Below are 17,820 nucleotides of genomic sequence, written 5' to 3'. Positions count from 1 at the left end.
GTTACACCCACAGCTCTTTTTATTTTGAGGCAAGGACTTGCTAAATTTTCCAGGCTGTCCTCAAACTTGTGATCCTCCTTCCTCAGTCCCAGAGTTGCTGGGATTAGGTGTGCTCCACCACATTCAGCTTTCTTATCTGTTACAATAAACAAATGAACAGAAACCTGAGGTGCTTGGATGAGGCTGATTCTAAGGACCTGTGCATTCCGTACCCAACAACACAGCTCAAACATGCTGTGACTCCACAGATGCTTCATTGCTTTCCTTCCCCAAGTCAATCCAATCCCATCCAAATGAGAGATTACTGGCCTGGCATAAGGAAGAAAGCTTTCCTTCAACTTGTTAGCAGTTTACCATGGAATCAGAGTGGATGGAAAGGTGCTGATTGTGAATTCTCATCTTTGTGCCTTGTGACCAGTGAGTAGCCAAAGAACTTCGAAAATTTCATCCCCAAACTCCTATCATGCCCTCAGCAGGTGGTTCAGAAGTCATGGTTCCATAGACTCTCAATGACCTAAATTATCTGTCTTCAATTCCCCAGCCCAACTGGATATTCCTTAAGGGCAGGAATTGTGTCTTGAACTTCTTTGTCTCTAGCAGAGCACAGTCTTCAAGATATGTGGTTGGAGATTCATCCATATCTGCTTAGAGACTTGATTAAAATCAAGAGAGTTAATGGTGAATTTGACATGAAGCATGAGTCCAGGTAAGTGAATCTCTAAATTTGCTGGGTGATGACTGGATGCCATTCTTCAGTCCAAGGCTCAATCAAGCTTCTCCTGTCCAGGCTGTGATCCCTAAGAGCTATCGTGTTACCTAAACAGCAAACAATAGAAGACAAGGTGGATCCATTCCATTGTTCCAGAGACTCTCCAGGATACGCAGGTCACATTGCTGCTGGTCCCTTGCTCTTGAAGCAGTCCAGGCTGCAAAAGTGGCCCAGCTGGACCATGCAAACATAAATCAGGCACGCTTTACCCACTATTTGCTTCCAGGTCACTGTACAAATTGCAAGCACAGTGTAGGCTTTATGGGCTGCAAACCTAAACATATAATGTGGTGACAAATGTCACAAGCTCTGTGGTGGGTCTCAGTCTCATCTAGGCTTAGGTATAATCAGAATGGCTGTCTCCTTTCTCTGCCTACAGATAAGATGCTCTATATCTAGTCAAACTCCCTGCTCCATTTGTTCTGTGCTCTGGGAAAATTGTTGCTTTCTTCAAAACTGTTGAGGCTGCCTTTCTTTCTCTTCTTGTTTGTTTGCCTGTTTGATATGTGTGGTGATGGGCACGGAATGTAGAAGGCAGTGCCTTGACTTGCCCCACATTGTCACTCATCTGTACAAATGGTGATGACAAAGAGATGCAACTAATTAACCATGACACACATGGAATTGCTAACAACTTTAATAAAATTTTAATTACCCCTTGTTTCATGGGATAGGCAACAAACCATGAAAATAATAATCCTCTTGGTTGCTGTCACAGCAGACAGAGCAATTTGACTAGAGGAAGGGAGCTATGAACTGTTTGGAGTTTAGAATTGTGGGAATGGGGGGACAGTCCATGGAGAAGTGTTGGGCAGAGTGACTATTATACCTGGAATTCAGGTAGGAGGAGAGACTCCTCCCTGAATTATCTAGATAGCTTCCCCAATTCCCCACTTTGTTTGTATAGACTTGATGTTTTCCAGAAGCAAACTCACTATAGGCAAAGAAGAGAAAACAAGGCATATGGACCATCAAAAAATCTGCCAGAAAGACACTCCTGGATTGTTTATCCAGAGCCCTAACACCAGTCCTCAGAGTCTGACTGTACATGGAAGGACCACCTGGGGATGCAGTGAGTATCTCACTGCTCACAGATACCAACTTGGGTCATGCCATCCTGGATCCCCAGGGCTCCTGTGCCCCCTTGGCTGCCCCAGGTGAAAGAGGAAGAAGAGGAGTAGAATGAGGTGTCCACCTGGATACCTTAGTGGGTATTGACTTTGTGTCCACTGCTGCAGCTCCATCCCGACAGGTCTGGGAGCACCTTACACTCCTCCCCTGGCAGGCAGGGCTCCATCTGACACCACCACCTCTGCAGGATGAAAGAGGCTATTGGGGCAGGAGGCAGGAGTGCAGCTCTAAGTTTTCTGCAAGCACAGCCATCAGTCAAGGGGGGGGGTTTGTGAATGAGGTACACATTTCCACACACCCCTGGCATGGAGTCCCATGTTTCCCTTGTCCTCTGCCTACTCTGGGATGCCCAGAGAGGAAGAAATGTTGAGGCTTGGGGACATAGCCCTACCAACTTTAATCCTACAGGTCCCAGCATCTCACCAAAGATATTGAGGGGGAAAGGAGGCAGGTGAAGTTGTCTCTGAGGCAATCATGTCATTGGCACAGAGCTTGGTGTGTGTGAGCTACTATGCACCATGTGCAGAGGTCCACAGACCAGGAGGGCACAAGCTGGCATGCATGTGATCACACTGGGCATGGTTGCTCAGATGCCACTTAAGCTTGAGAGCAGAAGCCAGAGTGGGTAGGTAGGAAAGGGTGATGTGAAGGAATACAAGTGTTAATGTAAAGGCAGGGTTGAGAGTAGAGCATGTGGAAGAGGCTGGGGAGAGAGCAGTAGGTGAAGAGCCCACGTCTGAAAGGCTGTGTGTGGCAGAAAGCCTAAAGTATGAGGGAACTAGTCTGTTGGTGTGGGCTGGGCAGTGAGGGACAGCACACAACAAGAGCTTTCCTTGTCTATAACACAGAGATAGTCATATCTACCCTCCTATCTCCCAGAGGGTGCCCCATCATTTGAGACTCTGATCATGAAAGCCCTGAGATGGGTATAAAATTGGATCCCCAGAAGATGAAATGGCCCAACAAGACCTCCTTATCTCTCTGCTCAGAGTCTCACTGACCAGGGCCTAGCTTCTCACTCACCATCCACACAGGAGGGCTTTGCCCGCACAGTGCCAGCCACCTGGCTGGAAAAGCAGGAGTATTTTACAGTCTGGGAGTGCTCCTCCATGTGGTATCTGTTGCAGCAGTGGTGAGAAGCGATCACCTCATACGTGCCCTGCTTTACAAAGACTGATGGGGCCAGCCACATCAGATCAGGTCCCCAGCCCAGGCCTCCAGCCCTGCTCCCCTCCCACCCACCTGCTGGTCCCTGAGCCGCTTCTACCTGCTAGGGAGAAGGCCTTTCCTTCCTTCCTTTCTTGTTTGTGTGTTTTGGGTGGGAACTACTAGGGATTGAACCCAGGAGCCCTCTACCACTGAGCCGCACCCCCAGCCTTTTATATTTTATTGGGAGATGGGGTCTCGCTCAGTTGCTGAGGCTGGCTTCAACTTGCCTCAGCCTCGGAAATCACTGAGATTACAGGTGTGCACCACTACACCTTGCTTGGGGAAGGTTATTTAAGAGATTTCCAGGGCTTTGGTTTTACGTCACTGATGGACCACTTGCTCAGCAGCATCAAGTCCTCGGTTCGATCCCCAGCATCACACACAGAAAAAATCCAATGGCAGGGGAGAAAGAAGCAGATGAAATCTTCCTGTTCCTCCCCAGTGAAGCCGCACTCATCACCCTTTGGCAGACCCTGGGTCTGAGCAGAAGAAAGCTGAAGCAGGCACCAGGTCCCGCCCCCACTTCCCTGCTTTCTCAGGGTGAGGGCAAGGGCCCCAGGGCTTACAGTGTGTGGGGAGGATCATCCACTTATATAGGCTTCAGCCATTCCAGAAGGAAAACCCCAGAATTAGGCCAGGAGGCTAGACTTAAGCCCCCACCAGAGGGCCTCTCTCTCTGCAGAAAACCTTCTGGCCTGGAAGGGACAGAGAACAGTGGGTCTTCCCAGGCATCATCCTGGTGGGGATTAGCAGAAGAGAGCAGTTGCCTGGGTGATGAACAAAGGAAGAGTCAGAACCCTGAAATCTATGGATTGTACTTTGCCTCTGAGATCTGCTCGCTGTGTGGAACAGGGTGGGGTGTTATCCAGTTTTCCAGTTGTGCTGGAAAACCTCCTTCCCAGTCCCTGCTGCCTCCCCTTAACCTGTGGCAGTTGGAGGCTGTGAGGAAGCAAAGGCCAGGAGAGTTCACAGCCACATCAAGCACAGTGCCAGCAGCCAGTGGCCTGAGTTCCAGTTCTGCATGGCCCTTTCACTCATCCTGTGGAGAGAAGGGCACACCTTGCATAGCTCCAGACAGGAGGGGCTCTCCTAGTGCCCAGCCCTAGTTGCTTCTCTGTGCTATGCCCTCTGGGAGGCAAGGGTGGGTAAGATGCCCATCTTGTCCCCAAGCAGCTCAAAGCCTGGCAGAAAGTCACTGTAGGGAGCGATGGATGCCACAGAGAACAGGGGAGCAGAAAGGGAGGACCTGAGGAGGAAGTGACATTTAAAAGGGGTCTTAGAGCTGGGCACAGTGGCACACTTGTAATCCCAGCTGCTTGCGAGTCTGAGGCAAGAGCATCCAGAGTTCAGAGCCAGCCTCAGCAAAAAGCGAGGTGCTAAGCAACTCAGTGAGACTCTGTCTCTAAATAAAGTACTAAATAGGGCTGGGGTTGTGGCTCAGTGGTTGAGTGCCCCTGAGTTCAATCCCTGGTATCCCCCCAAAATTAAAAAAATGGGCTGTGGTGTGGGAGGAACAATCATGCTAACTCCCATTTTTTTCAGTTCTTAACCCAGACATGCTCTTGAATCCTTCATGACTATTCCAAAAACTAGGATAGTTATTACCTATTTTATAGATGAGCAAATGGAAACTCAAAAAGTCTGGACACAACCCAAACAGCCACCAATGAAGGACTGGCTAAATGCTTTGAAGAGAATCTGGGCAGTCTCTTCCAAACAGCTGTGGAAACACAATGGAAAAATGCTTTATTTAATGATGCATGCAGTGATCTCCAATGATAATCCACTGTTAAGAGGGAGCAGCAAAATGTGGGATGATGTGTATAAAACGTGTAAAAGAGAGAGATTATTTATACTGCTTGAATAGGCATAAACTAGCTCTGGAGCCACATGTGGTGGTCTGTACCTGTAAATCTCAGCAACTCTGGAGGCTGAGGCAGGATTGCAAGTTGGAGGTCAGCCAGGGCAACTTAGTGAGAGCTTGTCTCAAAATACAATAAAAAGGGCATGCACTTCGGAGGTCAGATAAGTCTGGCTGAAGATTCCTTAAATGGTGTGTCCTGCAGTGTCCTGTTAGCAGGTTCTATACCAGGCTCCGATGTCATTGGTGTAGGATCCATATTTTAATACTGTTCCTAAAATTTCATTTAATACCAAGATGTCTTTGACTTGATTTTATTCTTTGTAATTCTAGAAATGAGATTGTAGTTTAGCCATTACTGATATTTTTGAAAAAGGGATATGATTTTTTGCACAGTGCTTCAAAAGAGAAACAAGCTTCGGTTCTCAATGCTGACCTTTCTTTTTCAGGTACAAGTTTTCTAGCTCAGACAACTGAGAAGAACTATAGACCATTCTTGAGGCCTTGGTTACACGTTGATTTTCTATATTGCAGGCAGATTGGGCTGTGATGGGTGGTGTGCAGGCAGATACAGGATCTGACAACCTGGGAGGTTCTGTACTAAAATGTTACTTTGTATCAGTTTTATTACAACAAAATAAAGGACAATTTCAGAAAAAAATACTTAAAAATAAAAAGGGCCAAGGAAATAGCTGGCAATAGAGTAGCCCTGAGTTCAATCACTAATACCGCAAGCGTGTGTGCACACACATACACAAAACACCAAACCAAACCAAACCTCACCAAACAAAAATGTCAAAAAATTAGCTATGGAAAAAAACAGGAATAACATTGTTTGCCATTAAGAAGGAAAAGTGGTTGGCTGAGAAAGAAGATGACTTATTTTTCTACCAATTTCTTTTTTACTCCCTATTTATTTTTTTCTTTTTTGTACCAGGGATTGGACCCAGGGATACTTAACCATTGAGCCACATCCCCTGCCCCACCCTTTTTATATTTATTTATTTATTGTTTGTTTGTTTGATTTGAGAAAGGGTCTTGCTAAATTACTTAAGGCCTCCTTATGTTGCTGAGGATGACCTTGAACTTACATCTTCCTGCCTCAGGGAGTTGCTGGGTTAACAGGTGTGCACCACCATACCCGGCTCTTTTTCATTTTTTGAGTTTCAAACCTGGGGAATGTAGTGGCCATTTAATTTAAACAATATTTAAATTTAAAAATGAAAATGAAAAATGGGGGTGGCAGGGGCCAGAACCCAGCAATCTTCCCTATGCCCACCTACCACCTTGCTTCTGAGCCAAACTCTCTTCCCCTTTCCTTATCTTCCTCCATTCTTGGTGGTTCAAACTCCCAAATCTGTTCCAGAGAGTCACTAGAAATGGAGGGAATTCCATCTGGGAAGTAGAGGTACACAAAGGCTGGGAGCTGCCCAGCCACAGATGGGGACAAAATCAGTCTCAGGAGGCATCAGGGTCTCAAGCTCAGGGATAGACCTGGGTCACTACCTCTGTTGCTCACCTAACCCCTTGGGTCACTGCTGACCTCCCTCAAGTGCCAGCACAATTCTGAGAGTATTAGGGATCAACCAAATGCCAGGAACCTGCTGTCATCTTAGAATAAAATGCCCAATATCTGCCCACCCCTCACACTTCAAATCTTCAACTGTTTCTTCACTCACCTTTTGTTAGGATCTTTTAGATTAAGTCTGCTCATCTGCTGGTCTCAGACTCACTCCACCTGGACAAGTAGGAAAGATTTCAGTGAGTTGTGAGGTCCTGAGGGAGCCCGGGCCCTGGTCTGGTTGGGTAAAGGAAAGCTTGGGAGAAGGCAAGGGGGTGGGTTGGTCGGAGTCCAGTTATGAAGCTGTTCTAGGCAGGGGCAGAGTCTCTTCTTCTGGATTGGGAATGGCCCTTACAGAGTCAGGATGAGCCTGGGACCAGTGGCCAGGGAGCTTCAATGTCACCAGAGTGAAGCAGTGGTGGGAGGGGTCTAAAAATCAGCATTGTCATCTCTCTGATCTTGGGACAGAGCTGAGGATCAGGGGAGGGTTCTAATCAGAATCTGCCAGATAGAGTCCTGCTGGGATAGACCTCTGGGGAGGATTCCCAAGCCCTGAATCCTCTTTGCCTCTACCTCCAATGTCCCATGGCACTTGCTTCCTGGACTTACATACAGCTGGCTCAGTTCTGCCACTGTCACCCTCTTTCACCCCACAGAGCCAGAATGGGGGTTCAGCAGGTCTCTGAACTGCAGGCCACAGCTCCCCAACACCTTCTCCTAAGTACTCCTCCTTTTTCAGCCTCCTAAGGAGGCAGAAGTGAAACGCAGGATGGTGAGGCCCTGGAAGGAAGAGAACCCTCCCTCCTAGCTCCCAGCAACAAGGGACCTACAAAGGGGAATGAAGGTGTTCAGAGGAAGTGATGGCAATATCCTGGAGACAGTTAAGCTCCCACCTATCTGGATGTATCTCTTTCCTGAACAGATCTCTCCTCTCTCCGCCCCTATCAGGAAACCTCATTTCAACTATTAGAAATGCAGCTTCTCCCAGGTGAGGGGTGCTGGGGATTGAACCCAGGGCCTCAGGAATGCTAGACAAGGGCTCTACTACTGAGCTACATGCTCAACCTGTCTCAGGTGATCTTGTTTCTGAGCTTACAGACCCTTCAATCCCACTCACCTGGTCTCTCTTATGAACCCCAAGATTCAAAAGACCTGGGGGAGGGGAGAGGACTGGGGCTAGAGGAAGCTGCAGAAAGCTTCTGGGAATGTTTCTTCAACTTCTATGCTCTACCTCAGTTTCCCAGCCTGTTTCCCCTCTGCTCCAACCCATGCTATAGTGAGACTGAGTGAGCAGCCTGCACACCAAGAAGGAGTTGAAGACGTGAACCACAAGAACCTCCAACCTTCCCCAACCTACCCTCACCCAACTCCAGTGTCCTTTCAGTCCTCAAAAATTCTGAGCACTCTCACAGGGACCTACCTGCCCCACAGCGGTGACCACTGTTCCACCTGCTGGTCTGAGGTCCGCGCTGCCTCTGAACCTGGGACCAAAACTCAGAGAGCAGACTACTTTTGGGTGCAGCCAGGTTGAATGCCCTCCAGTCCAGGGCTCTGTCTGCGTCCCTCACCAAGTTGCTGTGCCCCCAGGACAGCAGGGCTCTGGCCAAACTCGCATCACCGACGCGGCAGTGATGAGAGCCCTGGGCCCTGCTCTGATCAGTCGGACCCTCTCTGATCCTCCCGTCTGAAGGCTGGGGAGCGTGCTGCGGCCGCTGCAGCCTTGGCGCCGGTGCCACCCCACTCCTCCAACCTGGGCCAGCACAGGACAGCGCGGGGCAATGGGCGGGCTGGTGGTCGAAGCCGGCCCGCAGAGGCACCTGGCGACTCAAGACAGGAGGAGGGAGGGAAGAACTACTGGCCCCTATTGTCAGATAGGTAACCCCGAGGAAGTCCTCCCAAACCTGCAGGCCTCCTGACGCCTAGTTCTGTGGCTCAGGGGAAGGAGGTGATGCTCAGAGGTGAAGGGCAGAGGCGGGGTGGAGGTGGCGGTGGGGCGCTGGAAGTGAGGAGTCATTGCCTGGACCTGAAAGGTGTCTTGAGCTTTGAAGTTTCCAGAACTGCATTGTCCGGTGGGGTAGTCGCTAGCCGCATTTTATTTAAATTTAAATCTAAACTCATTAAAATTTTACTTAGCACTCAAACGCTATTTAAAGTGTCCAGTAGCCACAAGAAACTAGGGACAAGTGTATTGGGCAGAGTAGATATAGAACATTCTCACGGTTGCACAAAGTTGTTCCCTGTCCTCCTCCTACTAGGGCTTGATCAAGGGGCCCTCTACTGGAGTTACATCCCTGGTCCTTTTTATTTTGAAAGGAGGTCTTTTTTTGAAGGGGATATATATGTATGTGTATATATATATATATATATATATATATATATATATATATATGTTTTATACTTGACAGTAGGGTGTATAGATGAGGGCTGGCCTCAAACTTGTGATCGTCCTGCCTCAGTCTCTGGAATCAACAGGATTACAAACAATCACCATTAGACCCAGCTACAAAGTTCTTTTCAGTAGTCCTCACCTAGACTGATATCTGGAAGGCAATATTTCTACCCCAGAAATGGTACCCTTAGTGACAGGCAGGAAGGCTATAATAGCCTGGTGAATGGTCACTATGGATAATGGGTGTGAGTCTCAACTTGGGAATCAAATTCTGGGACCCAGTGTCTGCATCAGAAAAAAAATGTAATATAATTTCCACTGTAGATTTATTTATTTAGGTACTGGATATTGGACCTAAGGGTGCTTTACCACTGAGATACATCCCCAGTCCTTTTTATTTTTTTTTTACTTTGATACAGGGCCTCACTAAGTTGCTTAGAGCCTTGTTAAATTGGTGGGGCTGGCCTCCAACTTTCCATTTTCCTTCCAAGCCACTGGGATTACAGGCATGCACCACTATGCCTGGAAATAGTAAAATTCTTTGTAAGGTTATGTTTTGTATGTGAAAAGTACTAGGAAAATAAAGGCAAAGAGATTCTGTGAGTTTTTCTCTTCATATGAAGGACATATCTCTTACTGTAACAGGGCTCTGAGGTTGGGGTAATGTGGAGGGAAAAGGCAAGGAGGAAGAAATGGTAAGCAAACTATCCCTGAAACACCAAATAATAAAAATAATAGGCCCTGACCCCCTGCATGTGGACTGTGAAAAAGGGGCCTGCCTTGAGGCTCTCCAGTCCCCCTTTATGGCTAGACATTATCAGTCTGAACTAAGGAAAACATCCCACAGATTTGCTTCTTCCCAGCCTGCTACCTTTCTCCTCTCACCTTCTGCCACCTTGGGATGGGTAGGGGCGATGACTGCATTACCAGGTCTGAAACAGTCTGAGGATGGAGGAGGTGCGATCGTGTCAGGAATGGGTGGGTGGCTCAGGGAGATGAAAGTCTTAGGGTCTGGGTAGGCTGGGGTGCTGTGCAACAAACCCATCTCCCTCTGAGAAATTGCGGCTGGATGAAGACAGAATGAGGTGGAGAAGAGATCGGGAACCATTGGGGCGGTTCCCGGGGTGGCCTAGAGCTAGGGGAAGTTCTGCCCCTCACAGTCCCAACCAGGCAGGGAGTCAATGGCCTCAAAGGACCAACAGGGGTAAGCACCGCCCACGCTGAGCCCTAGGGTCAGGGTCTGAGAGAGGCAGCGCCACAGCCGAGGGCGGGGCCAAGAAGCAGCAGGCTAAAACTGGTGCGCTCTGCAGTGGCTCACCTGGTGAGCTCTGGGGGTGCTTCACCTCCGCGCACCAAATCCCCAGACCTGCCCAGCATGACCTCTGCGCCACTGGCTGCAGCTACAGAAACGCCCAAGAGCCCTCCAGCGAGGCCAGGAAGCGAGAGCTGGGCGTCAGCGAAGACCTTAGAGGCTCCAGCGAGCTTCTCCAGACCGACCTTTCTGCAGCTGAGTCCTGGGGGCTGCGACGGCGCCGACGACCATGTGGGCTGGGCGGGCTGGGCTGTGCAAAGCCCTCCGGACAGGGGCCGCCGCCTGCCCTGGAGCACTGGCTACACTGAGTGAACGCCCTCCCAGGGCACCCAAACCTGGATGGGACTACCACTTCTCCCCAACTCTGCATCCCCGCTCCAGGGATGCGCCCCCCTTGTGGCGCTTGGAGCCGTGAACCCCCGTTTCCCGGGACCTTTGCTATCCTCTGGGCTTTGGGCACCACCCGCTCCGGGCCCTCTCTTCAATCCTGTGCAGCCTGAATCTCCTTCCTCAAGACCTTGTAACTCGTTGATAACCCTCACTCTCTCCCCTCAAAACCCCGTTTTTTCCCAGAGCTGAGGGGGTGGGGGGGCTCTGCCAAGGATGAGTTGGCCAGGTCCTAATCGCAGCTCTGCAGGTTAAAGGCTAAGGAACTGCGGGGTGAGGGCGGTTGTTCAAAAAGGAGCGGAGTTCCTTCTAACCAGGGGATAGGGGTTGGAAAGACTATCAGCAGCTTCCAGCCCTAAAGCCCCAGTTCCCTGTCCCTCTTACGTTCCCCTCCCCCTCCACACCCAGAAATAGCCCAACACCAGAAGGCCGCCGGCCTCCCAGAGTGGGGGAGGGGGCAGCCTACTGCAGTGGGAGGGTACCCTTTGGATTGTGTTCTCTGGGTAGAATTATTGGTGCAGCAGATAAAGGAAATAGACCCCTTGATCAGGACAGCGGGCGTGCTTCTAGGCTACATGGATTTTTTTAAATGCATCTACCAGAAAAGCTAACCCTGAGGGAGATGGGGACACTGAGATCGCTGAGAAAGGTGGCTGGTGGTCTCATGTTCCCACCACCACCTCTTTTAACTTCCTACAAGGGAGAAGTTTGTGGTTAAGTGGCTCCTTCCCAGTCCAGGTGGTCCTATACTCTTACTCTACTTTCAATTCCTCTTTCAGGATCTGGGCTGAAGCACTTCCTCACTACCAAACAGGCAGAAACTTTTGCTGGGTAGTTTTAGGGTGAGGGTGGGTGTGCCCATGAGTTGTGGAATGCTGGGGACAAAGTACTGGGAGAACTGATTGACATTGGAGGTGGAATGTAGGGTCTTGGCGAGCAGAGAAGTAAAGCTTCTTACCCTCATCTTGCCTCTTCCAGCAGAACCTCTGAGGGAGCCTCTTTTGCCAAGTAAGGGGGGATCTGAGGCAGGCAGGTGCTACTGTCTACCTTTCTATGAAGTAGGGCCTGCCACCAAGACAGTATTCCTCGTCAGCTCTCCCTGCTCCTTTTCTCTCTGGTCTGGATACCAAGTGGCTGTGACCTTTCTCAGCTTGGCCAGCCGACAGGGGAGGATGTGTATATGTCTAAGGTGGGGGTTATTCCAGGACCTGGTCTGGTGTCCAACCTGATGTGGTCACTCTGGCCTGGAAGTGTCATCAACACTGGCAAGAGCCAGCACAATGAGGACCAGGCTTGCTGTGAAGTGGTGTATGTGGAAGGATGGAGGGGTGTTACAGGGGCCCCTAGGGAGCCTAGCCAAAGCCCAGTAAGACCTCACCCCTTCTCTTAGCCTCCAGAGACACAGACACTCATCCTGAGGGATACCAGGCATCTGGTTTTATTTCTGAAACTGGGAAGAACTGCCTCCTAACTCACTATCTTTCTGTGTTTGCCACAGAACCCTTACGTGGCATTGATTCCTGCCATGTCAGATGAATGTTTACTTTTCTACTTCAAATGTAGATGTTCGTGTATTATGGATAATTTAATTAATTAATGATACTGATTTTTGCATCTTTTATCTTCAGAATTTGGCTTTTTTGAGGGTCTCCTTTCTTTTGACACATAGTGTGCCCTGGGTGAATAAGTGAATAAATCTAATTTGCCTGTAATGTCAACCTCTCTAATATTTATTGGATGCCTACAGTCTTGTTCTATACTATACTATACACACACACACACACACACACACACACACTCACACATACACATACATACACACACACACACACACACACACACACACACACACACACACACAGATTTACTCTCCTTCAACTTTTTCCCCACCAGGGACTCAGCTTCTATTATTGGGGCCTGTTGGATGGACAGGCCAGTGGTGGAGCTGCCGAAATGGCCTCACGGCTCCTGCATCGCCACATCCGGGAGCAACTAAAGGACCTAGGAGAAACACTTCAAGACCACTCACCACCTCCCCTCTGCCTCCCATGCACCTCAGGGACCCCAGGTTCCTCTGATTCTACTCACTTGATTGGTCCTCAGTCCTGCTGGTCTTCACAGAAGGAAGTGACCCATGAAAGCCTGGTAGTAGGGGCCATTGAGAATGCCTTCTAGCTCATGGTGAGCGGGTGGCCCAGGACAAAGGCTGGCTAGGCAGACACTCTGGCCAACTCTGTGTGAGAGCCAGGTGGCCTCAGGGACTGACCCTGAGAACCCACAACACTATTGAGAGCCAGAGCAGAGTTTTGTTTTGAGGGGAGGCAGAAGGAGTAGTTACCCCCATGTGTTTCACTATTTTTCCAGTTGTGGTTTGGCTGTGCCAGATGATTTCTGCAGATGGGAGTGGGGAGGGTGACTCGGTGTCTGCAAACTCTTCTTTTACTCTCCTCCCTCTTGACCCTTCCTCACTTGACAGGATGAGCAGATGGCTTGGGAGCAGGAGTGTCATGGCCAACAAGTAGAGGGGGGCTGCTGTGCACTGGTTGTGGTGTACCTGCTAGGCAAGGTGTATGTGGTCAATGCAGGTGACAGCAGGTATGAAGGAGAAGGGCTTTAAAAGTGGCTACAAGGAGCCATACACTCTAGGATGGAGGGATAGAAGAGTGAGGTGGTGGGGTTCAAAGTCAAATATTGGATTTGGCATGGTGGCACATGCCTGTAATCCCAGAAACTCAGAAGGCTGAGGCAGAAGGATCACAAGCTCAAGATCAACCTCAGAACTTTAGTGAGACCCTATAATAAATTGGGTCTCAAAATAAAATCAAAATGGCTGGGGATATAGCTCAGTGGTAAAGCTGCCCTGGGTTCAATCCCCTGTACTGTAAAAAAATAAAATAAAATATTTAAAGAAACCCTAAAGATTGAAGAAGCTTGGAGGACCACAGATATAAAGAAAGGCCTTATATATACAAGGAGAGGAAAGATGGAGTCCTGGGTAAGAAATCCTAAGCAGAAGGCCTGGTCCCTCTGGAATTATCCATGAAGGGGGCTGAGGAGAGCCAGGCCTTTTCTGTCTCTGGGCAGGGCCATCATTGTCCGGAATGGTGAAATCATTCCAATGTTTGGGAGTCTACCCCGGAGACTGAGCGCCAGCATCTTTAGCTGCTTGTAAGTAGAAAACAAACTTCCCACCCACATCGTTTACTGGTTCTTGTGCCTCTCTGCACTCTTGTCCCTGAGAATATCCCCCCAACCCTACCCTCTCTCTGTCTCTGTCTCTGTCTCTGTCTCTCTCTCTCTCTCTCTCTCTCTCACACACACACACACACACACACACCACCACCACCACCACCACCACCACTACCACCAAACACAGAACACTCCCTACTGGAAGCTTCTTGGGAAGGCGGCTGTGTGGGCTCTTGAGTGCAGGGCTGTGCCCAGGGGATAATGCTACAGGAAGGAATCTGAGATGGTTTGCAGCACCCACCGTGGCCCCAGCTGAGGAAGGAAGTAAAATCAGAGGTGGGGGGAGGGAACAGAAAAGGCCCCTGGGCTCTGGAACTGGACTGCCTGGATACTGAATCCTGGTTTGTTGTTCTCTGCTAATTATGTGACCTTTGACAATTCCTTAACCTCTCTGTGCAGTAATAGTTCCTGCCCCATGGGTTGTTTTGAAGAGTAACTGAGTTAATGTGTGTATCAGAATAGTGTGTAGCATGTGGACCTTTACTTAAAGGTCTGCTATAATAAATATCATCACAGGTGGCACACCTGTGATTCCTGCAACTCAGGAGCCCGAGGCAGGAAGAGCATAAGTTCAATGACAGCCTCAAAAAATTAGCAAGACCCTGTCTCAGAATAAAAATTAAAAAGGGCTGGGGATGTAGCTCAGTGGTAAAGCACCCCTCAGTTTAATCCCCATTAGTGCAAAAGAAGAAAAAAAATAACACTATCTATATATTGTACTAGGGTACGCTGTGAGTGTAACACCCTCTGGCCCTTTGCTCTGTCTGGCCATTCTCAACCCCAGGGCTTCCTGAAACCAGAGCTGCTGGGTGGTGAATTCACCCACCTTGAGTTCCCCTGCAGAGCTCAGCCCAAGGAGCTGGGGCAGAGGATGCTCTACCGGGACCAGAACATGACTGGCTGGTAACACTTCCCTCAGAGCTGGGTCGTTCCCATGGCAACCCAACCAGTCCCTCACCAGTAGCAAAGTGGAAGCTGAAGGCTGGGCCAGGCTGGGAGTTGGGGGATGGGGCCGTTCTAAGGGGTATGTGTGTGGGTGTCCAGCTCCTAGAAGAGAGGAGGCTTTGATGCCTAGGTGATGCCTCTACTCCCCCCCTCCCCAGAGCCTACAAAAAGATCCCGTTGGAGGACCTCAGGTTTCCTCTGGTCTGTGGGGAGGGCAAAAAGTTAAAATCCACGGTAGAGGTGGGAGAGGGCAGGAGGACCCACCACAATTTGTCTAGGGAGGTTGAGGTTCTACCTGAGGTTAGGTGTGCGAGGGCTGTGTGGCAGAGGTCTAAATAGCTTTCCCCTTCCATGTTTCCCTCAGGCCTGAGTGATGGCCACTATTGGGGTAACCTGGGGATTGGGAGACCACAACCTTAATGTCTGCAGATCCACCCTGCCCATCAAGCCTTTCCTCTCCTGCTTCCCTGAGGTGAGCTGTATGGGGGCCTCCTTAACTATACCTTCCCTCCTCTGTGGGTCTCAAGCTGGCTTTCATCCAGGGTCCTTTTATCCCCAAGCTTCCTGTCCAGCAAACTCCACACCTCAATCCTCCCTATACTCTTTCCCCACCAGGTTCGAGTATATGACCTGACACAGTATGAGCACTTCCCAGACGATTTGCTAGTCCTGGGAACAGATGACCTATGGGATGTCACCAATGATTGTGAGGTAGCTGCCACTGTGGACAGGGTGCTGTAGGCCTAAGAACCCAATGACCCCAGCAGGTAGGGGTTGCATGACATGATGGTAAGGGGATGGCACTGGCAAAGTAAAGGGCAAAGGGAAGCAATGCTTGAGGACCCCATGTGGGCTTCTGTGTCTATATTACCATATACATGAATCTGCACATGTTCTCCTGGCAGGTATACAGCTCTGGCCCAAGCTCTGGTCCTGGGGGCACGGGGCATCCCCCAGGAACATGGCTGGCATCTCCCTAACAACAAGCTGAATTCCAGGGATGACATCTCAGTCTTTGTCATCCCCCTAGGAAGGCCAGGCAGTTACTCCTGAGGGGATCAGCCCATCCCTCCCACCACCACCCAGCCTCTCCATGCTTACCCCTCTCTCAGCCCAGATTCTGCAGTTGTCTTCCTTTAGTTGCAGTTTAACCCAAAAAGGGATATCCAGTAGACCCAGAATTACAGCTTTTGGCAAATAAACCTGGTGCATAAAGGTGAGTGTCTTCATTTGCTTTAATTAGAAACTAAAAGTTAAGGAAAAGTTCTGTGCTGTGGTGGAAAGGACATCAGGACAGCCCCCCCAAAATGAATTTTTTTCCAAGTTCTTCTTTCTGCCCTCTCCTCTCCTCAATCCACTCACTTGCCCTAAGTGTTCTCAGACACTTCTGTATCTTCATCCATCTGCTGATGTTTCTTCCAAATTGGGCTCTCTTCCCAAATCTTTCCTGAGCTTTAGATTCATACATACCAATCATCTCCCAAACATTTCCGTGAAAACCCACTGACACTTCACCTCAACACACCTCAATCCGCTATTTTCCCCACAGCATGTTACTTCTCCTACTTCGTCTTCTCAAAGAGCATCAGCTTGGCTGCTCAAATTAGAAATATTGGAGTTGGTAACCCTTTAATTTCCTCTTCATCATGCTAATCATCACTAAGTACCATCATGTGCTATATGATGTCAATGAGCTGCATTTATGATGGTATACACCATATAGCCTTGGTGTGTAGTAGGCTATGCCTTCTCAGTTTGTGTAAGTACACTTTATGATGTTTACACAACAATAAAATTGCCTAATGATGCATTTTTTATATCCCCATCATTAAATGATGCAAGACTGTATTGTTGAATATATACATTTATGTATCCGTGTGTGTGTACCTTTTCCCACATATCTTCACTCCCACTGTCACCTTCTTATTTTTTCATTATATTAGTTTCCTAACTCTAGCAGCTCCTTGCTGTACCTGAGAAAAATTCACAGTCAACTCCTAGACATGGCATATAAGGACCTTCATGGTCTGTCTCTGTTTCCTTCTCCAGCCTCATCTTCCATCACCATCACTGTCTTCTAGGGAGTTCCCATGACTCTGTAGGCCTTCAGTACCTTCAATTTGTTATTTAAAATATACACATCAACCTAATTTGAATACTTCATTTGTTCTTCAGGGCTGGGCATCCCATAGCTAATGCATTCTCTCCACCCCCCAACAGCAAATGCCTCCTGTATGGCCGCCTGCAAGAGTTGTCCATAGGGAATGGCAATTAAGAGCAAGGTCTCTAGAGTCCATTGGTTTGAATTCTAGGACCAGACCCAACATCAACTCTGTAATCTCTCTGAGCCCCCATTTGTTTTCTCAGTAAAATGGAGATAACACTACTAGGCCATCAGGTTATTGTGAGGACTGAAATAGTTAATGTGTATAGAGTCAGGTTCCCCAAGAGTTAGATATCTTGAGATTGTCTGTAGTCCTCATTTAGACTATAAATTATTTGAAGGCATAAATCAATCTTCAGCACATAGCTCTCACTTCATACTGAGTGAACTATTGAGTGGATTAAGAGGCCTGGGGACCAAACTGCTCTTGAGCTCAGTTTTCTCATTTACCAAATGCGTTGGCTGTACTTCAGATCTTTAAAGTCTGTAATACTTCTAACATGCATCCATTCGGCAAATATTTCTTGAAAACCAATCATGGGACACGCACTGTGCTAGACGAGAGGAAGGGAAGACTGGAGGAGCACGGTAGTCATCAGAAGACAGCACCAGCATTGTAGTCACACAGGACTGACTGTATGAATTCTTGCTATCAGAAATCTCAAACATTTGCTAAGCTGCGTCTTCAAATCTCAGTTTCCTTACAGGCAAAAGGAGATGGGTATACTTCCCCCGAAAGGATTGTGACAAGTATTTAAAAGGTTGAGTTATGTAGTTCCTAGAATATACAAGTCAATAAAATGTTGATAGATTTCCTCCTTCTTTGTCCACCTCCTCAGTCAT

At 48.7% G+C, this 17,820-nt stretch overlaps 2 pseudogenes; one reads left to right on the top strand and one right to left on the bottom strand.

Annotated features, from left to right (window-relative positions):
• Positions 1-1,973: 1,973 nt before the first annotated feature.
• Positions 1,974-4,147, bottom strand: LOC144373746 (chemokine-like protein TAFA-3; annotated as a pseudogene).
• A 5,954-nt stretch (positions 4,148-10,101) lies between these two features.
• Positions 10,102-15,866, top strand: LOC144373745 (protein phosphatase 1J-like; annotated as a pseudogene).
• The last annotated feature ends 1,954 nt before the right edge of the window (positions 15,867-17,820 follow it).

Source organism: Ictidomys tridecemlineatus, unplaced genomic scaffold (assembly GCF_052094955.1).
Source record: "Ictidomys tridecemlineatus isolate mIctTri1 unplaced genomic scaffold, mIctTri1.hap1 Scaffold_474, whole genome shotgun sequence".
NCBI lineage: Eukaryota > Metazoa > Chordata > Mammalia > Rodentia > Sciuridae > Ictidomys > Ictidomys tridecemlineatus.
The sequence above is the reverse complement of the archived record's forward strand: the minus strand, read 5'-3'. Positions and strand labels throughout refer to the sequence as shown.